Here is an 18,608-nt window from a genome sequence, read left to right on the forward strand (position 1 = left end):
ATTGTGGAGTGATATTAATCCAGTATGAATCACTAGTGTGTAGTGTTTACAGTTTCACAGCTGTGTAAATAATCTGCTGATGCACATGGACACATAATCAGTGATGTTCCTGGAATCATAGGGTGTTTCGGGTCTTTCAACATCATACACCCTCATCCAGGTGACCCTGCTGGGGTTGATCAGACCCCAGCTTGTGTCCAAATGGCTTGCTAGCTACCATGACTCCATGGTTCTCCTCTCTTGAGCCACAGCCATCTTGAGGCCCTCTCTGCTGCTTTGGTGATATAGCGGATGGCTCTCCTCTTTTGCTCTCCCATGATGCCTAAACTACTTAAGGCTCTGGCCATGGAATGGGCCACGAAACCTCTGCATCCAACCTCCACTGGTCGCTGACCAGTCCCGCATACTTGGAGAGCTTCCTCTCAAATGTTTCTTCCAAGCGAGCTTCCCATGGTACTGTCAGCTCCAGCAGCACAGCTTGCTTGGTCGACTCAGATACAAGGACAATGTCTGGTCAGAGGGTGGTGACTGCAATGTGGCTAGGGAACTTCAGCTGCCGTTCGAGGTCCACCAACAGCTGCCAGTCTCTACCAGTGGTCAGGATGCCTGCTGTAGATCTTTTGACCGGGGCTGCCTGCTCCCCAGCTCTGACGAAGGCGATGGTTTTCTTGGAGGGACGAAACTGCTTTGCCCACACAAGTCCAGTGCAGATGGCTTCAGTGATGGTCTTAAGGACTTGGCCATGCCTGCACTGGTATCATCCTTCTCCAAGTGTCATAGTGCAGCAGCTAGGTATGTACTCTTGGGTACCTCTCTTGGAACACAATGGACATGCTGGTGTTTCTGCTATGCCCCATGTGTGCAGGTTAGATGGGCTTGGAAGCACATCATACACTGCCTGGATGAGAAACTTAATGTGGTGAGGCTCAGCTTTCCAGATCTCAGTCCAGGTCACTTTCCTCTCAACCACGTTCTCCCATCTTGTCCAAGCCCCCTGATGTCTCTTTCCCACTGCCTCACAGGATCTTGCCTCCTCCACAGCTGCTCTCACCTCCTCTTTAACAAGGCACTGCTAACTCTTTTGGGGAGTTGGAAAGGATCCTAACCCGGCTTGGCCTCTTGTGACCACTCCCACCAGGCTCCTATGACACAGCCTTGCCTTAGCTTCTTGGACAGCTTACTCTGCCCTCCACTTCCTGCCCATCTTTATTTGGATTCCAGCGTTGGCCACCTTCAGATCACTAGAGTCCCTGTACTGCACCACTTCTCTAGTTCTTGTAACCTTGAATTCCTCTTCCAAGGATTTGAAGGGCAGCTGCAGTTTGTTGTTGGAGCCTATAGGGTGCGATGCTGCTCAGGCTCTTTGGTAACCCAAGCCATTTCTGGAGGTGGTTGCTGACTTTCCTCTCTAAGGTCTCAACTGTAGAGATTGGAATGGTGTAGACAAGGAGGGGCCACAGGATCCTGTGAAGGACTCCATGCTGGTAGACCCAGGCTTTGAACTTTCCAGGTAGACCGGACTTGTCCACGGATTTCAGCCAACCGTCCAACTCAGCGCAGGTTGGCTGGATAGATGTTGAGTCTGTCAGAGAGCTGTCAATAACCTTGCCCAAACTCTTGACCAGCTTCTCTTTGATCATTATAACAGCTGTGTCTGTGATGTAAAACCGGAATTTGTCCTTTCCTCAGCACCATGGATCTTGATTTGGCAGGTTTGAGACGCATACAAGCCCACTTCATCAGCTTCTCGAGTCCCTTCAGAATCCGCCGGCAGCCTGGGACTAATTCTGTCATGACTGTCAGGTCATCCATGAATGCCCTGATGGGTGGCTGTCATTGTCCAGAATTCAGTTGGGGCCCTCTGCACTCTGGCTCAGCGGACTTGGTGAGCATATTCATGGCCAGGTAGAACAGTGTCACAGAGATGTGACACTGTTGATGATGTGATGATGCCGATCTCCACCTTGTGCCAACTAGACATAGTAGACCCAGAAGAGACCTTCATCCTGAAGTTGTTGTTGTAATCAGCGATGAGGTCTCTACACCTACTAGGGACATGATGTTTTATCAGATTGAGCTGGACTAACTGGTGTGGAATGGAGCCAAATTTATTTGCCAGGTCAAGCTATAACCCTGACAGGTTGCCTTTGTTTTCTCTGGCCTCCCGAATAAGCTGTGTCACCACAACAGTATGCTCCACACAGCCCGGCAATCCTGAAATGCTGTCCTTCTGAACTGATGTGTCAATATAGGTGTTCTTTGTCAGGTAGGTGCACAGCCTCTTGTAAATGACGTTGAAGAAGATCTTTGCCTCAGCGCACAGTAGGAAGATGATGCGGAAGTGGTCAAGCTGGGTGGAGTTTTCCTCCTTCGGGATCCACATCCCTTCAGCTGTTCGCCACTGTTCTGGGATCTTCCCCTTTCTCCAGAAGATTTGCAGGATTTTCCACAGATGCAGTAGGAGTTTGGGACAGTTCTTGTACACTTTGTATGAAGCACCACTTTGTCCTGGAGCAGATCTCGCCCTTGCTTTGTGGACGACCTCTCTGACTTCTGAGAACTGAGAACTGCACTTCTGGTTGAGGGGGATCTATGAGGATGTTGCACTCTCCCAGCTCCAGCTCTCTTCCAGGGTCGCTGTACGTTTGCGTGAGGTGTTGGTCAATTTCTTCCTCTGAGGAGGCAAGTGCTCTGCTGCGCTTCTGCCTCAGCAGGTCTTTGGCGATGAAGGCCGCTCGTTTACGTGCCCTCTTGCATTGCTGCCACCAGTGCCACTCTGCACGGCGGAGAACCCTGATCTTCTTCCGTAGGATGCACATTAACTGGGCTAGACCAATGCATTCCTCTTTCTTGCCCCCTTGTGCTGCGACTTCACAGCTTTCATCTCCTTCCTGATCTTATGGATCTTCAAAGCTCTCTGGTTCTTTGTGTAAGATGTTCTAGAGCTTTTCTCCTCCTCCTTGCCAAACCGTTCAGCTGCAATGCTGACAACGATCGTCGTCATGGCTTGAAGTTTCCGATCAGCCTCTCCCTTCGCCATTGCCCCCAGAATTTGGTCGACATCATCGTCAAACTGCTTCCACAGTGAAATCATGGTAGATGCAGGCCATTTAATCCGCCTCCGATCCGACTTGATGCTCAGGGGATTAGTTGACAGCACATGGAGGTTCCGGGCACTATGGGGTGACTCCAGGCCAGGCTCCTCCTGCGTCTCACCAGGTTGAACACCTGTGCGCTGTGTTGCTCCTGCTTCCAACAAACACTTCATCTTTGCTTGGTAGATTTTCAAGCCGTGGATGTTCTTGCAGACTTTACCACATGTACACTGCTTGCTCATAATCGTTTGTCCATTGCTTGGGTCTGTTGCCATTGTGTCCGTCAGACTGGGGTGCTCATCCTCCCCCTCTCAGGCACCCCTGGGGATATCTTTCCATTGAGTTCATCATAGCTTTGTTGGGCATCCTCCTCTTGGTGGACTCAGATTGGGTTGCCAGCCCGTTCTTCCCCGGTTGCCATGTCTCCGAGCCGTCACTGTCTCTCCAGTAGTCACCACACTTTTCATGGTTGTCATCCAGTCTTTCCTGGCTGTCACTGATGTCTCAGGGTATTCGCTGTGTAAATACATCTGCTGATGCATATGGACACATCATCAGTGATGTTCCTGGAATCATAGCGTATTTCAGGTCTTTCAACATCATACACCCTCATCCAGGGTACAGTAATAATTGTGGCATAATTTCAATTCACACCTTGACACCTGAAAGTAATTGTGGAATGGCATCAACCCAGTATGAATCTGCAGTGCATGAGTTTTTTTATATTCTCACAGTAATAATTGAAGAGTGATTTTAATCCAGTATGAATCTGCAGTGCATGATTTTTTTTATATTCTCACAGTAATAATTGAAGAGTGATTTTAATCCAGTATGAATCTGCAGTGCATTAATTTTTTACAGCCTGACAGCAATAACTGAAGAGTGATTTTATTCCAGTATGAATCTGCAGTGCATTAATTTTTTACAGCCTGACAGTAATAACCGAAGGGTAATTTTATTCCAGTATGAATCTGCAGTGCATAATTTTTTACAGTCTGACGGAAATAACTGAAGAGTGATTAGAATCCAGTCTGAATCTGCAGTGCATTAATTTTTACATTCATATAGTAATAACTGTAGATAGATTTTATTCCAATATGAATCTGCAGTGCATTAATTTTTACAGTCTGACAGTAATAACTGAAGAGTGATTTTAATCCAGTATGAATATGCGGTGTGTCATTTTCACCATAACTAAAGGCTGATAGTAATAATTGTGGAGACGTTTCAGTCTAGCACTAATAACTGTGGAGTGTACGGCATTCTGAAATTAGCTGAAGCCAGAGCTACCTCAGTTATAATAGTCCTGTTCTAATCGACCTCACACTAACAGAATATCAAAATCTGCTGTTGCACACAGTCATGTGGTATGTTAATATTATTGAATGTGTCCTGCGGTGTAACATTGATGTGAAGATCCAGATTATGACCTGGGCTATGGGACCTGTTGGAAATTAGGGAAAGTACACAGATATTTTATCCTGTGCCAAGTGGTCAGAAAAATAATACAAATTAACTTACATTAAACACAAACTTATACAAAACCAATCAGCTCTTATAGTGCTTAACCCTTTACATGGCCATGGACCTGTCAATGGGCCCAAAGATTTATTATACACTTCATTATCCTAAATAAAGCTCAACCAGTTTGCATTGAAAACCCTGTAGTTACTAAATAATAAGCCTAAGTATGTAATAAGCCTGGTACTTTAAGGGGTAAGACAATTGTAACTGTCCCCAGGACCATGACCGCTGAAGTTTGTGTCCTTGGAATGTACTAATTCCAATGCTGTAAAAGCCAGGTGGAATATTTGTACATGTAAATGTAAACATGTGTGAAATGTGGATGAAATAATCATCTGTTTTGTGCACATATTGTGTACTTATCATTAATATTTCATTTCAGCAGAAGCAGCTCAAAGCTGTAAGCCAGAACATAAGGTTGATAGCTGTCCAAACGAATATTAACATAGTGATTAACTAAAAAATAAGCATGCTTTGGGAGAGTGTAATTGGTAGGCAATAATGCTATTCTGCATGGACGTGCAGGGTTATCTACTCTCTCTGTGTGAGTCCAGTGCTGTGCTGCACCTGGTCCCCCTCCTGAGGCTAATGCCAGCTTCCTATTGTGCTTCTATTCATTTCCATCCCATTTGCTCTCTCCATCTCTCCAGAATGCATCTGCACAGATGGGCAATGGACAGGGCCACTGGGCAGCTCACCATCCAAAAACTTCCCAAACACAGTCCGGCTACTGTGGCAACAGGAGGCCTGTGCCAATTATGAAAAGAGACGTTAATGTTAATGTGTATCTGTAACCAAAAAAACCAACAGACAGTGACATGCAGATTTATTCCTATTGAGGACATATATAGAGACAAAAAATAATACTACAATGCACTTCAATATGTTATTAAGCCTTTTTTAAATGGTAGCTATAATTAATTGACTGTTCATTACTACTTTTTAAAGAAAATATTAGACACTTCTCACGGCACTTTTATTTGTGTATTATAAATCTTTATACTTATGACAATGTTCGTATTAAGCATTACAAAGCTAGTAGCTGGTAACTTATCAAGCCAATAACTGATAATAAAATAACATTATTTTATTATACATCACAATCTATTGAAACATTATTATTGTGATTATTATCATGTCATTAGTATGTTCTTATGAAGCCTTATAAAGCACAAGATTCTGTTTGTTATTAGGTATGACACACAGAAAAGCACTCTAGAAAGTGTTTAATTCACCCTATATTACTTTTAAAAAGTAGTAGGGCATTACAAGGGTATTGCAATGTTTCTGCAATGTATCAAAACCTTTGTTTTTATTTCATCTCTCCAGAGCACATCGATCCAATAGACTGCTGTACTTGCATATAATATCAGCATCTCTGTGCTTTATTTTAACAGAGGAGTTTTGCATAGGGTGTAGGAGCAGAGATAAGTGCAGTTCAGTTCATTGCTTATTTTTTTGTGTAACTGTCATCACTGCAGTTTGTGTAACTGTCATCACTGCAGCTGTCCAGAGATCACTGCTTGCTTCTCGGTTCCCTTCCTTATCATTATTCTGAAAGCTTGTAAAATCTCCGGTAGTATGCCTACTCAGCAGGGCCAGATTAACCCCTTAAAATTCTAGGCTCATTACATAAGCACAGAGACTTCAATGCAAACTGCTTGAGCTTTTCCTAAGTTATAGAAGTGTGTAATTAAACTTTAACTGGCCATATATAAATACTTGGGCAGTAGAGCTATAACGCTCCATACGCATGAACCCTTTGATAATGACTGGAGACCTTTTGCTGAAGTTCTAAACTGAACATAGTTAAGTGACCTTGTCAAGATCAGTTTGTTATGCCAATGAGAGGGCACCAGCTCACTCGCCAATGCACATCAAGTAACATGCCAAAACAAAAATCCTAAAAAAAGCCAAATTTACACTATGATAACACATTTTGGTTAATTACCTCTGTATTATTAGTCTGATATCATGTGAATACATTTTTAAATATAATGAATGTTTCAGTTCATTAAAATAATTTAAAATGTACCCCTGGGCATTAGGTGCCCCTGGACAATCACCCAGATCTCCCATATGGTAGCTCTGTCATGCTGTTCGGAGATGATTAGTCGTGGTTCTATGAGATTTCCACTTCCATGTTGAGTGTTGTTTCATAATGCTGTTCCTGAAAACTTCAGCAAGCTCCTTTACCTTTCATCAATAACATCTATTATAATGACACTCGGAGCAACGCAGGCCACATGTATATTGCACAGAGGCCCAGAAGAAATGTTGCTTTATTTCTCTGTATACTTGTAAATGGGTAAAAAGACAATGATCATGAAGTAAATTAAATATTTTACCAGTGGAAACTAATAGGTAAGCTATTTAGTGTTGTGTGAGGAACTGAAGCCTAGGCCCACATACAAACCCTTGCAAAGGGTTAAACATATCTAATGAGAGTGGTCCCCTAGAGCTGTGCTATGGACTGGAGTGACTGAGCCAAGCCTGTAAAGGAAAGAAAGGGTGCAGTGTAGAATTGAAACTGAGATTGTACAAAGTAAGTGATTTATTAGGTTTTGAATGCATGACTCAGCATAGATATGACCTGGGGAACTGTGGCACAGCCAAACTGGCTAAATCTACACATAGCAAAAACATACGCACATTCAAGTGTCTATAACTGGGGCAAATGATACTGAATGAGTTGAATTTGAATTTGATACTTGCCCCCAGCTGTGTTCATGTAGGTTTAGATTTCTGTTACACAATCCATGGGAAACACAATTTTATATTGAATGTAATGACAAGTGATGCGCATGTACAGTTTTACGATTTAAAAAGAGATTAACATTAATATTTCAAAACATACTAATAAATAAGGCTTAAACAGTTCTTTAGAGTAATACAATATCAAATGTTCCATTGTAGATAAAATTGTTGGGTCAGAATTGTTCACAATGTTAGTGATAGGAACCAAATTTCCAGTTGTCGAGAAAGTCTTTACCCAAAATTGTTACTAATATGCTGCCTGATGCCTAAAACATTTATTCCAAAAAATCAATTCAGTGAGACAGAAAAGTCCAAAAGAAAACAACTAATATATACTGTATATTGGTCATTTTGGATAGCACATAAAATGCCATTATCTTCTATATACATTGGTAAGTTTCTCCAGTATGAATCATTTCACATCAAGCCACTTTGAATGACAGATTGTCATTACTTTTGAGGAATTCCTTCTGTGGTAAAAAAGGTAAGGCACTGAATTCATTCAATTCTAATCAAATAACATATATTGCATCAACATAAAAAGACAAAACAGTCAAGTAAATTTAATGCATTACTGTTTTTCACTGCACACTGTCTGTGTACTGTGGGCCAGAATGGGTCAAATCAGTTACCACATTCCGACATGGAGTCTTTATTTTACAACCAGATGTGCAGATGTGCAAGGTAACAAGACTAAAGGAAAGCCCACCTTAGGAATAAACTGTGGCCATATACTAAAAATGTCAGTCATCTACTTAAAGTAAATCTGTTAATGATAGGCAAAATTGTGTAGTCATGAGAAATGCCTTCCATCTTGGTAATTCTTCAGCAATATCCTTTTTAGCATCACAGCTAATGCCAAAAGCAGCCCCTGCACTCTGGCCTCATACCGACCCACATCTTTCATGTTCCTCTGAGCATGCCATGAGATTTTTTGGCCAGTAATAATAGATTCAAGCTGAAAAAAGCTGTTCAAATAGACGGTTGTATTGTTCTTGAGGTTTCGCCATGGAAAGAAATGTCAAGAGCATCTCACTCGTTTTACCACCATTGTCACACAACAAAAACATGAGAATAAATAAATGGAGAGATGTTTCAATGAGAACATGTTATCTCTACAAAGAATGAAAATCAAGAGGACTCAAATGTGAAGTCGACTTCATGTGAGTGAATCTGTACTGTGTTTTAAGCAAGTGGTTATTTTACTGGTGATGATGTTCCAGATCAGCGCCATCACCCCACACGGGCGACGTCTCAGGGGTGTCTTAGCCCTGCACCTCATATATCCTCAGCCATGATGTGTTTTGGCTTGGGACCAAATCCAGCAATGTGCTTACATGGCTGGAAAAGTATGTGCTTCCCCATTGCGAAAAATGCCACTCTGCCATGTGGTGCAATTTTAAACAATTCCCTTCCCTTTGATTCCACTCAATTAGGCTTTCACATGTGGCCTCAGCCTTTATCCTGCAAATCAACATAACAACAGGGTAATATGTAAAATAAATCCCTTCCTGAGGATGCAAAGCAATTGTGAAATGCTTCTCGTAGAGTTTCCTATAGCGCCATCTTGGTGACTTCCAGCCATTTAAAGGAATGAATGGCCAGCGTGTTTGAGCTGAACTGCAGGAGCACAGATGTGGACGAAGAAGTGTTGTAGCTGTTGATGTTTCGTCCATACTGTTGAGGGTCCAAATACTCCCATACAAAAAATAAGACACAGACAATGATTGGACTGGTTTTGATGAAGATAATGACAGGAAGCCTCTACTGAACCAGTATTACAATATACACATACAGAAATAAAGAGACCACCCTCCATTTGTTAAATTTCCAACCAAAATGGCCTCTAAGTAAATAAAATTAGATAGAAAAATAATTTAGTTGCATAAGGAAGAAGGTCAAAGGATAACAGGTGAGTTTCCAAAACTGGAGTTTAAAGAATTTTTTGAAAAGCACACAGAAAATGGACCTCCTAGCAACCGTACAAGACCCGATAGACTACCAACACCAGATGAAGCTTTAAACTTAAATGAGAGGAAAATCAAGTTCCAGTCTTTATTCACATCAGAGAAAATCCACAGATATTTCTGTCCATCCTTCCACAGTGAGAAGACCATCAGTCTGAAAGGGTGTGTAGCTGTCAAGAAGCTGTCAGTCTAAGAAAAGGAAATTAAAAACAAAACTCTCAGACACAGATCTCAACATCACTGGGATTATTTGGATCATGAGAAGCAGAAAATTCAACCAAGACTGAACTTTGGGGTTGTAGGAAAACATCATGGCAGATTGAGTAGTAGTAGAAGCAGTAATAAAGGCAATGGGTGAACACCCATTTTCACACACACACACACACACACACACACACACACACACACACACACACACACACACACACACACACATATATATATTTACATATAGTTACATAGAGTTTAATTCCAAAGTTCTGTTTTTCCAATGAAGTTAAAAAGGACAATGCAGTCTGTCAAAAAAAGTTTCTCAAGTAAAGATAGTATTATCAAAATATCATAATCATAATGTAGTTTGAATATTTTTTCAAAGCCCTTCACGTATTGATATTTTGGAATATACAACACATTACAATATATTTCATTTTTATAAAGGTATGAAGGTTTTATCTCTCAGAAACACTCTGCATGCTATTATACAACAGCAATGAGTAAGCTTTTTCTCAATAAAGTTGAATTGATGGCCTGCGTGTTTAATTTACTTTATTTGTTTTTGGGCATTGAGTCTAGTTTTGCACTGCTGTGTATTTATTGTACCGTGAGATAGAGGTTGTACTGCGTTGTCTTGTTTAATTGCAATATGTGTAGTCTATTTCTTGGTGACTTGTAATGTGTGGTCCTGTAAACACAGGCTGTATGTGTATACTGCCCCATTGCCCTGGAGAAAAGTTGCTTCATTCAACTGTATACTTGTGTATGGATGAGACGACAAAGCTCTTCTTGATCATGATCATGAATTGAACTGACTTGGATTGTAGAATTCAATGACTAGTAAGAGTGGACAAGCTCTACTTTGGAAAAACAAGCATTTGGCACAAAGCGAGACACTAAGCCACTGTTTTTTCTGGTTCTTGAATAAACAGTCCCCAGACTTGCTGATGTTGGAGGAGAAGGAAGGCAGTGCCAAACCTTGCTCGGGCTTAGCTTTTCATTTGCTGAAAGGCATGGGCTCTGCACTATATCCTAAAAGGCATAAACTCTCTCTGTCTCAGCACTTTCATATGGGGCTTGGTGGCCTGTCCAGTACATTCCTAATCACAGAGGTTCTCAGCACTTCTGAAGAACTTCATGGGGCTCCATTTCTTCCAAAAACAAACCAACAGTTCTCACTGAGTGATGACAAAGGCTGACAAATTGAATACAAATGTTCATGCAATACATCCAGAGTGACAGAATAAATAAACATGGATCCAAGTAGAATTGTATTGCACCTTTTCCTTGTGAATGCTCTCCTGTTTTACTTTCATGATATTGTTTATTTCACATGATGCGGGAAACATATCATCACTGTCATGAGGAAACCTCCCAACTTTATTTAAAAACACCAGATGCTAGAACTGCAGTCAAGACCACTTTAGTTGAGTCCAAGACATATCCAACACTAGACCAAGTCAAGACCAAGTCCAAATAAGACCAAGACCCCCCCAAAAATAATCTTGAGTAAAAGACTACTTTGCTTCCAGAACAAAATGCTAAAAATGGTCCATATCCCTACAGACTAAGTTGGAAATGCAAAATTATCATTTAGAGTTATTACTTTCATTTAGTTGAAATGAAAGTATTTAATTATATAATAGTTACACAGTTATGTTATAAATTACATTTATGTTCAATTTACATCCTGTGTCAACAGGTTTGGGACTTGTCCTATTTGTTTTGATGTCAGGAAAATAAAAGTGGCAATGATTTTTATTTTTATTTTTTGTATTACTGTATAAACATACAATAAAAAATCCAAAGTAAAACACCAAAACCTGAATCATCAGATTAAAAAACCTTTATTAAAATGTTTTTGCCTTTTTAACTCTCATTTCTGCCATGACCCATAATCCTGAGCAGTACACGAAATGTCTTAAGATGATCCACAATAAAATGGTGAAAATAGTATTTCATCAGTTAAAAAAAATAGAGTTGATATTGTGAAATATACATATCTTGTGTTTTTTATGTATTTATATTTGCTGTACAAAAAAAACCTGTTTCCAAAAAGAGGATCAGTATGCAAAATGTAAACTAAAGACAAAAGCAGTGATTTGTAAATCCACATTGAAAAACAGCACAAAGACAAGATATTTTAATACTTACTTTATTAACGTCATTGGTCTTTGTGAATATGCATTCAGAAACTGATCCCTGTGACACAATGGCCTGTAACCAAGTCCATGTCATGTTGCTTTATTGCTAGTTCTTTCCTTTATAAGAGAAAATGAGAGATAACAAACATTAATTTGTGGGGGTGCAAGAGGATGCCATCCTCCGTGTTTAAATAAATAAATTCCCCATTTCTATCCCCTTTGGATTCATACATTATGTAGCTTACATAGCTTACATATTTTATTGCATCAATTTTCGAGACAAGACTTTTTACTTGCACTCAAGCATTAAAACATTGCATACAGCTACAGCTTATCACGTCACCCCACTTGTCTTTTGGGCCGCTGGTGGTAACTGACGTGAGAGCTTGGAATGGATGAAGTGTGTGGAGCCTGTCATTTCCACTGTATGATGTAGTGGCTGTATTTCTCCCTGTACCCTGCTCAATGTCACTCCCTCCCCCTGAGTGGGATATCCATGGGAACCGTGCCCCTGTTATCGGACCTCCACAAAATGTGGCTCTCACAAAAAGGAAATGAGGCTGAGGGAAAAGGCCGTGGAGGACAGGTTTGGGTGGGGGGATGGAGGGTAATGACAGGAAAGCAGCTATTGAACCAGCTCTAAGGCCAAAGCATCCACCGAAGACCATTCACAAAGTGCACTGCTGGGTCCACCTCCCATCAGCAGGGCATTGTAAATGCAGAGCGTCAGCTGATGGAAGTGATGCAGGATCTAAGACAGGTCTCCTCTAGCAAAAGGGAAGGTCATGAGAAAAGATGATGGCCAGAATACTCTTTATGAGCTCATATTGAGGCATAATGCAAAGCCAATTCTATACAAGCAATTAGGCATTTGGCGCTGCAGTTAGCCAGTTGGATGATTTAATGGCAAATAGCCTGTAGTAACAAGAACGCTGTGGTTTGGACCTTTATCCACAAAAGAGGACCATTAATGCAATTTACCACAACAAAAGCCATCAAACGGATAACTATTAAACAGGAAATGACCTTGCAAATTACCCAGTGTCATTATGTTTGGTATTTTCTTCTTCTGGATCCAGAGCTAGAAATGGCAACACAAAGAGCTATCATGTGCAGACATAACAAAGATGGAATGTTATGAGGCTTTGAAAGGAAGGGTGGTAGGAGAAACACCTGCTGAAAAACAAGACAGAAGGAAAAGCCATTTATGGAACAAGTAACCGCGATGCTTCCATCTGAGATGTCCCATATGAAAGTCACAGTTGTGTCACCTGACTGAGAATTAATAAACCATGGCTAATAGTACAAGCTGAAAGAGCAGTGAAAAGGAAAATAAGGATCTCTCCACCTCATGTCCAAACAGATTTTAGTGATCCATAATGCAGACTCTTTCGGTCTTCCAGGAGACCACCACTGTGAAAAATTCTGACTTTGTACATTTCTGTAGAACAAAGCTTTTCATATCAAACTGCTCTAAATGACCTTGTTTACAAATGGTTCTTCGCTATGATGGAAAACATGTTGTATATGGTTCTTTAAAAAATCTTTTTTAAGCCAAAGCATTGCAAAAAAAACATTTCTGCTATTGTTACAAGTCATGGAACCTTTTTTTGGTAATATGTTGAACCCATTTTAACTAAGAGTGTATATTACAATCATAATTAGGATTTTGAACCAATGAAACAATAAATATTTTGTAATCTTTACACAAACAGGTAGCTAATGTAAAGATGCCAGAACAAGTGTTTTGAGTGGTCTTTTTAGATGAAACACTCAGTGGACTCACAGTAACATGTCAAAAACATATGAGGGCTTAGATTAGGCTTTGGGTTGAGGATAAGGTTTGGGTTAGGATTAGGGCCAGGGTTAGGCTTAGGTGTTGGGTAAGGTTCAGTAAAGTTAGGTTTTGCATAATGTAAGAACACACACATCACCTAAACCACTTATCTTTCTGAGTCGTGGTGGGGTGCTGGAACCTATCCCAGCCATCATTGGGCGGAAGGCAGGATACACCCTGGACAGGTCACTAGTGCATCACAGATAATGTAAGTAACATATTTACAATACTTTACTATTAACAATACTTTAACTAGAGTAAGTAATGTATCAACAGTACATTTACAAGATATTTAATTCACTGTATTCAGAGTTTGCCAATCATCTACAAAGGACCACTCCAAATAAAGCATTGCCATGTTTTTTCTTCATCTATTCATTTATGATAATAATCTCCAGCTGCACCTCTTATTTTTTTGGGATGACTTAAAGATGCATGACTACAACACCAGTAATCTAAAATCTCAGAATTACATTTCCTAGTATGCTTTCTGGAATATGCGCGAAAAAAATCAAATTGTGTGTGTTTGTTTTCTCAAGTTTTCTTTCTGGTATACATACTACTAAATCCACAGTTTTGGGTTTATTTGCTTTTTTGATTCATTTACGATTCACAAAGCTGGATAAACATTTTATTAGCATACTGAGAGTAAAAAGGCTATTTATCAGTTGCAACTAATCCAGTTGAAAGCAGACTTTCACAAATACAGAGTGACACAAAACGCACATACATGACACACTAAATGTCACTAAAAGTAATTCATCTCAAGGCTACTCTGAAAATATGGGCCAATTGGTCTTGCAGTCAAAGTGACAATAAAAACAACCCATAGGCACTATTCACTTCTTAAGTAATTAGGGAAGGAAAAGCTGTGCACTAAGGATTTAACTGGTGATGAGGGTCACTTCAGTGTTGCAAGGGAAGTGCAGTAATTGAATTGGCTTGTGGAGCCCATTTTTGATTACTGTCACTTAGAAAGTCACAACTACTCATTGACTTAAGTGAAGTCCCCTCACTGATGAAAAAGCTATTTCTTTAGACAATGTTTATCCTATTTGCTGAAAGGAAGATTCTGGAGGTGTGCATTCAAGCCTGTCAATTTTGCCATGCATTTTGTCTCGTGCCTCAGACTGCTCTGAGCCTGATGTTTATCAGGCCAGACACAAAGTCGGGCCTTCAGAGAGGGTCTAATAAAAACCAGCCGGCCGACGTTATGAGCTGTATACGAATGCTGGAGCAGTTCCTGTGGGGTGGTGTTGGGGGGTGTTTACCGTTGCTCTGCAACCATCATTTAATTTCTGAAATGTTCTGTGCCGCATTAAGCAGAGAAACAGCTCGGTCAGGCTTTGAAGAAAACAGCACAGGCCCTCATGCTGGTAAGCAAACAAGCAAAGCATCGCAACTGCGTAAGAAGACATGTGTAGCAAATTTCGCTACATTTTTGGCTCTCGCACATTCCTGGATCTACCATTTCTGGGCCCTCATTTCAAAAGCTTAACACTTTTTTCTCCACCATTTGAACTCTGAAGCCCGGATGAGAGAAGATATCTGAGGGTGCTCTCTATTGAGATTATTTTTCTGTATTTTTATCTATTCTCTTAATTTTTTTTAATGTTCCAGCAGTTTTGAAAAGCTCATTTTTCTACAGAATTATGATGTTTTATGATATGCTTTTCCCCTTTTTGGGGTATATCACATCATAGACCTTATAATTGGGTGTTTGTCATACATTTTTATTTTATTTCAGTCTTGCTGTGATAAATTATCCAGCAAAGCTTGTTGCCCTTTGTCCTCAACAAATGGACCAATATAAATATTACTTGGAATAAAATTATATTACATATTACATTATATTAATTAACAACATATTACATTACATAACAACATATATATTATTCTATTAAACAACTTAAGTTTATGAGATTTTCTTATGATAGTGATGATTAATTGCTTATTAAGGATTTTCAATGTTACATATTTGGTCAGAATTTATTTTCTCATTTGCACTTAGAAATTCCTTATATGTTTTGTTCTGGTAATTAAGAGATTCTGATTTATATTCACCTAAACCTATTTCTAATTCTGATTTCGAATCTGATTCTGATTTGATTCTAATTGAAATTCTATATCTCTTTCTCCTTCTGATTCTACTTCTGAATCTAATTCTTATTCTGGTCTAATTCTTATTCTGGTCAATTTGTTACCTTGACCAGTTTGAGGCAGGGAAATAAAAGGAATCTGAGCAAAAGACAGAAATCATTCTCTATGAGAGAGAGACAGGGACAGAGAGACAGATAGTGAGAGAAAGAGAGAATGATAGTGAGTAACTGGATGTGGATGGTTTCAGGGGGTGGAGCTCCAGGGCTGTGGACCCTCATCAGAGCCCCAGAAGCAAATCCCCTGTCCACTGAAGCAACCAGGAAGCAACAAGCCTCTCAAGATCAATGAGTATGGCGGCTGCAGGAAGGGGCGGAGCCAGAAGCAGCCCAATGACAGGCAGGCCTCAGGGAACAGCAACTGACGCAAACCAGGAAGCCACCTGATGTGACTGGGGTCAGATAAATGCAGCAGCGGCGGGCGCGGAAGAACAGGTGCTTCCTCCAGGCCGTGCTGCCTGTTTCAGCCATGTCAGCCCAGCTTTTCCCAGCAAACCCCCCACACTCACCTTCCATGTATGTTTGTGTGTGTGTGTGTGTATGTGTGTGTGTGTGAGACTGCATTGACGGAGCAGCATCCTCAGGCAGGGAGAGACGAAGGACAGGGCACGCACGCAGGCCAGGAAACATTGCGCTACCTCGGCCGTTTCTGTTTTTGTTCTCCCGCTTTCTGTTTCCATATACAACATGTATACGCACACAGCAAACAGCAAACACACAGGACAATAAAGAAATGCCTCAATAATTTCAGCCACTTCCAGTCATTTCCATCATAATAGCCATTAAGAACAGGTTCTTGATTCAATTGATTAGAATAAAACAGAAAGTGTATATTTAACAGAAAAACACAAAAGTGCAACAACCACATATAATAGAATTTCATTATTTAGTGTGTCCACTCTTTACAGCATCCATTGGTTTCAGGAAACCTACTTTCTGTTTTTCTAAAAAATCTGCAAGGATGCTTTTTCACAGTTCAGTTCATTCTTAGAAGTTGGTTGCATTTGCTGCTTGTCAAGGTCTCACAGTCCAAGTAGTCCCAAACACATTCAGTGATGTTGAGGTCTGGACTCTTGGGTGGTCAGTCCATTGTTCTGAGAAGACCAGCAGCTTCTTTGTTTATTTCCTTTTCTCAGCAACAACTTCTTGACAGATGGACAGAAATGCCTGGGAATGTTGTCAGATCTGAAGCAAGAGTGGAGCTTGATTTTGTCCTCTCTCTCAAACATGAATGTTTAAAATACCCTTTATCTGACAAGGAGGGTGTTAGTGGTCTACCAGATCACGCACAAGCTTTTTTAAGATTTTTTTTTAAGTCTAGTTTTGGAAACTCCTGTTTTTTTGCACTTATTTCATTTGACTTTATCCTTACTTACACAAGTGGATTATTTAATATCTAATCCTGAGAAAACATTCCTGGAAAATAAATGATTTGTACTTCATGGCCATTGTTTTTCCAGGTCATGAACATTTGCATGAATAAAAGTGGAGCTCTGAGGGAAAGAATGATGGTTTATAATTCATATTATTTATTTTAGTGGATTTTTTTAGGGTTAAAGAGGATTGAATTGTTGTGAAATTGATCTTCCCTGTTAGCCAGTGTGACTCTTCATTACAGGTTAAAATCAGGGAGGAACTAAAAAGAAACTAAAAGGAGACTGGATGTAACCATTTAAATGGCAGACTTTTTATTCTGTTATTAACATTATGACTGTGTAAGTACAACGTAATTACGATATAACTACTCGTAAATTAATACTGTTGCAGTGAGGACCACTAACACTTGTAGTTTGGGATTATTGTTCAGCCTTTTTTTAACTGTATATTTTCAGTAACTACTACAAATTATTTGCCAACTAATTACTACAAAAAGGATGTCAGTATTGTGGTGAAGAATTTCAGTGTTGGCCTACATACAGGCCTTTAGGCATTAAAGGGTTAACTGTATCCAGATGATATATAAAGCATTAAGAAAGAGCTGTCCTTGAGTTTCATTCATCCATTCATCCAACCAAGATATTGTACATGTACTGTGACTATCAAGTCAGTTGGAGGCTCAAACAGAATGACAGTGGATAAAGTATTGGTGGGAAATGCAACAAAGCGCAGCATTCATACATGCCGACCACGTCGCAAGATAAAGACAATAGGATGATGAGAGCGGAGGATGTTGGGGGTGGGGGGGCGTCTTTCTGAGTCACCGCAGGGGGAGGCACGTATGCAGCCTCTGCTTGGCCTTATGCACACATTTGGAACTCATTAAACTCCTGACCTGACAGCCAACTTGCGAGTGAAGACGTCCAGCGCTAACTTGGGTCCAGACGTTCTCCTGGTTTGACTGAGGTGGGGGGGATCCCTTACACAAGCGATGACGTCCATGGAGTGTTTCACTATTAACCTGCCTCAGAGTATACTCACATACTCAAATACTCATCCACCATGGGTGATCATGTTTAGTGAACAAAGTGGACAGGGGATTATGATGGTGACCCGGTGCAAAGACCCAGCGCATTTAAAGCTTGGCAACAGAGATAGCTTAATGTAATAAAGTGCAAATAATACTTTGTGTTGTGCAAAGCCAAGCAAAAACCAACAGGGACAAATTAGGGAAAATTAGATAAAGCAGGGATTTTTTATTTATTTATTTATTTTCTTCCCTTTTTCTTCTCCCACTCCTGTCTATCACACACATGCATCCCGTTATTTCCTAAAGTAGTTTTCTTAAGTGTGTAAGACTCGAGCACAAAGAGGCTAGACTATCTACCACAACAGACTGAAAACTGTTGGTCCCATTTCATTTGGATTGTGCACTAGATTAATGCTCAAGCAATAATACAAGCTGTCTTGGTTGTTTCAAGTCTAGGTTTAGGGAGAAGGATTGTGCTCAGCTTTAAAGACAAGTGAAACACCTAAAT

At 40.3% G+C, this 18,608-nt stretch overlaps 1 pseudogene; it reads right to left on the bottom strand.

Annotated features, from left to right (window-relative positions):
- Positions 1-209: 209 nt before the first annotated feature.
- Positions 210-3,115, bottom strand: LOC108424418 (annotated as a pseudogene).
- Positions 3,116-18,608: the final 15,493 nt, after the last annotated feature.

This window comes from Pygocentrus nattereri, chromosome 4 (genome assembly GCF_015220715.1).
Source record: "Pygocentrus nattereri isolate fPygNat1 chromosome 4, fPygNat1.pri, whole genome shotgun sequence".
Lineage (NCBI taxonomy): Eukaryota > Metazoa > Chordata > Actinopteri > Characiformes > Serrasalmidae > Pygocentrus > Pygocentrus nattereri.